General features: G+C 45.4%; 11 non-coding genes across 11 annotated transcripts; all 11 read left to right on the top strand.

The window, feature by feature from the left end:
* The first annotated feature begins 100 nt into the window (after positions 1-100).
* On the top strand, positions 101-184 carry TRNAL-AAG (transfer RNA leucine (anticodon AAG)). The gene has a single exon. It is a non-coding gene; the product is annotated as a tRNA-Leu (tRNA).
* Positions 185-254: 70 nt separating this feature from the next.
* Positions 255-336, top strand: TRNAL-AAG (transfer RNA leucine (anticodon AAG)). Its single transcript has one exon. It is a non-coding gene; the product is annotated as a tRNA-Leu (tRNA).
* A 70-nt stretch (positions 337-406) lies between these two features.
* TRNAL-AAG (transfer RNA leucine (anticodon AAG)) lies at positions 407-488 on the top strand. Its single transcript has one exon. It is a non-coding gene; the product is annotated as a tRNA-Leu (tRNA).
* Positions 489-861: 373 nt separating this feature from the next.
* TRNAL-AAG (transfer RNA leucine (anticodon AAG)) lies at positions 862-943 on the top strand. Its single transcript has one exon. It is a non-coding gene; the product is annotated as a tRNA-Leu (tRNA).
* Positions 944-1,013: 70 nt separating this feature from the next.
* Positions 1,014-1,095, top strand: TRNAL-AAG (transfer RNA leucine (anticodon AAG)). Its single transcript has one exon. It is a non-coding gene; the product is annotated as a tRNA-Leu (tRNA).
* A 70-nt stretch (positions 1,096-1,165) lies between these two features.
* Positions 1,166-1,247, top strand: TRNAH-AUG (transfer RNA histidin (anticodon AUG)). The gene has a single exon. It is a non-coding gene; the product is annotated as a tRNA-His (tRNA).
* A 70-nt stretch (positions 1,248-1,317) lies between these two features.
* Positions 1,318-1,399, top strand: TRNAL-AAG (transfer RNA leucine (anticodon AAG)). The gene has a single exon. It is a non-coding gene; the product is annotated as a tRNA-Leu (tRNA).
* A 221-nt stretch (positions 1,400-1,620) lies between these two features.
* On the top strand, positions 1,621-1,702 carry TRNAL-AAG (transfer RNA leucine (anticodon AAG)). The gene has a single exon. It is a non-coding gene; the product is annotated as a tRNA-Leu (tRNA).
* A 379-nt stretch (positions 1,703-2,081) lies between these two features.
* TRNAL-AAG (transfer RNA leucine (anticodon AAG)) lies at positions 2,082-2,163 on the top strand. The gene has a single exon. It is a non-coding gene; the product is annotated as a tRNA-Leu (tRNA).
* Positions 2,164-2,233: 70 nt separating this feature from the next.
* On the top strand, positions 2,234-2,315 carry TRNAL-AAG (transfer RNA leucine (anticodon AAG)). Its single transcript has one exon. It is a non-coding gene; the product is annotated as a tRNA-Leu (tRNA).
* Positions 2,316-2,385: 70 nt separating this feature from the next.
* Positions 2,386-2,467, top strand: TRNAL-AAG (transfer RNA leucine (anticodon AAG)). Its single transcript has one exon. It is a non-coding gene; the product is annotated as a tRNA-Leu (tRNA).
* Positions 2,468-2,500: the final 33 nt, after the last annotated feature.

Below are 2,500 nucleotides of genomic sequence, written 5' to 3'. Positions count from 1 at the left end.
GGGTAGTGGGTTCGAATCCCACATCTGTCAGCCTACTTTGTTTCCTAAGATTAATAATATGAAGCTCTTGCTTATTAGTCTGAGGTGACTTTCGTTTCCAGGTAGATTGGCCGAGTGGTCTAAGGCGCTGGTTTAAGGCACCAGTCTCTTCGGGGGGGGGTGGGTTCCAATCCCACATCTATCAGCCTATTTTGTTTTCTAGGATTAATAATATGAAGCTTTTGCTTATTAGTCTGAGGTGACTTTTGTTTCCAGGTAGAGTGGCCGAGTGGTCTAAGGCGCTGGTTTAAGGCACCAGTTTATTCGGGGCCGTGGGTTCAAATCCCACCTCTGTCAGCCTACTTTGTTTCCTAAGATTAATAGTATGAAGCTTTTTCTTATTAGTATGAGGTGACTTTTGTTTCCAGGTAGAGTGGCCGAGTGGTCTAAGGCGCTGGTTTAAGGCACCAGTTTATTCGGGGCCGTGGGTTCGAATCCCACCTCTGTCAGCCTACTTTGTTTCCTAAGATTAATAATATGAAGCTTTTTCTTATTAGTCTGAGGTGACTTTTGTTTCCAGCTAGGGTGGCCGAGTGGTCTAAGACGCTGGTTTAAGGCACCAGTCTATTCGGGGGCGTGGTTTCGAATCCCACCTCTATCAGCAGAGTTTGTTTTCTACGATTAATAATATGAAGCTTTTGCTAAATAGACTGAGTTTACTTTTGCTTTCGGGTAGAGTGGCCAAGTGGTCCAAGGCCCTGGTTTAAGGCATTATTCCCTTCGGGGCGTGGGTCCTTATCCCACATCTATAAGCCTACTTTGTTTCCTAGGATTAATAATATGAAGCTTTTGCTTATTAGTCTGAGGTGACTTTTGTTTTCAGGTAGAGTGGCCGAGTGGTCTATGGCGCTGGTTTAAGGTACCAGTCTCTTCGGGGGCGTGGGTTCGAATCCCACCTCTGTCAGCCTTCTTTTTTTCCTAAGATTAATAATATGAAGCTTTTGCTTATTAGTCTGAGGTGACTTTCGTTTCCAGGTAGATTGGCCGAGTGGTCTAAGGCGCTGGTTTAAGGCACCAGTCTCTTCGGGGGCGTGGGTTCCAATCCCACATCTATCAGCCTATTTTGTTTTCTAGGATTAATAATATGAAGCTTTTGCTTATTAGTCTGAGGTGACTTTTGTTTCCAGGTAGAGTGGCCGAGTGGTCTAAGGCGCTGGTTTATGGCACCAGTTTATTCGGGGCCGTGGGTTCGAATCCCACCTCTGTCAGCCTACTTTGTTTCCTAAGATTAATAATATGAAGCTTTTTCTTATTAGTCTGAGGTGACTTTTGTTTCCAGGTAGAGTGGCCGAGTGGTCTAAGACGCTGGTTTAAGGCACCAGTCTCTTCGGGGGCGTGGGTTCGAATCCCACCTCTCTCAGCCTAGTTTTTTTCCTAAGATTAATAATATGAAGCTTTTGCTTATTAGTCTGAGGTGACTTTTGTTTCCAGGTAGAGTTGCCAAGTTGTCCAGGGCGCTGGTTTAAGGCACCATTCCCTTCGGGGCGTGGGTTCGCATCCCACATCTATAAGCCTACTTTGTTTCCTAGGATTAATAATATGAAGCTTTTGCTTATTAGTCTGAGGTGACCTAATTTTCCAGGAAGAGTGGCCGAGTGGTCTAAGGCGCTGGTTTAAGGCACCAGTCTCTTCGGGGGCGTGGGTTCGAATCCCACGTCTATCAGCCTATTTTGTTTTCTAGGATTAATAATATGAAGCTTTTGCTTAGTAGTCTGAGGTGACTTTTGTTTCCAGGTAGAGTGGCCGAGTGGTCTAAGGCGCGGGTTTAAGGCACCAGTCTATTCGGGGGCGTGGGCTCGAATCCCACATCTATCAGCCTATTTTGTTTTCTAGGATTAATAATATGAAGCTTTTGCTTATTAGTCTGAGGTGACTTTTGTTTCCAGGTAGAGTGGCCGAGTGGAGTGGTCTAAGGCGCTGGTTTAAGGCACCAGTTTATTCGGGGTAGTGGGTTCGAATCCCACATCTGTCAGCCTACTTTGTTTCCTAAGATTAATAATATGAAGCTCTTGCTTATTAGTCTGAGGTGACTTTTGTTTCCAGGTAGAGTGGCCGAGTGGTCTAAGGCGCTGGTTTAAGGCACCAGTTTATTCGGGGCCGTGGGTTCGAATCCCACCTCTGTCAGCCTACTTTGTTTCCTAATATTAATAGTATGAAGCTTTTTCTTATTAGTATGAGGTGACTTTTGTTTCCAGGTAGAGTGGCCGAGTGGTCTAAGGCGCTGGTTTAAGGCACCAGTTTATTCGGGGCCGTGGGTTCGAATCCCACCTCTGTCAGCCTACTTTGTTTCCTAAGATTAATAGTATGAAGCTTTTTCTTATTAGTATGAGGTGACTTTTGTTTCCAGGTAGAGTGGCCGAGTGGTCTAAGGCGCTGGTTTAAGGCACCAGTTTATTCGGGGCCGTGGGTTCGAATCCCACCTCTGTCAGCCTACTTTGTTTCCTAAGATTAATAATATGAA

The sequence above is a fragment of the Phalangium opilio genome, unplaced genomic scaffold (assembly GCF_054372755.1).
Source record: "Phalangium opilio isolate 3A_F unplaced genomic scaffold, DU_Popi_V2 ptg000061l_1, whole genome shotgun sequence".
In the NCBI taxonomy this organism is placed as follows: Eukaryota; Metazoa; Arthropoda; class Arachnida; order Opiliones; family Phalangiidae; genus Phalangium; species Phalangium opilio.
Note: the sequence above shows the minus strand (reverse complement) of the source record. Positions and strands in the feature narration are given on the sequence as shown.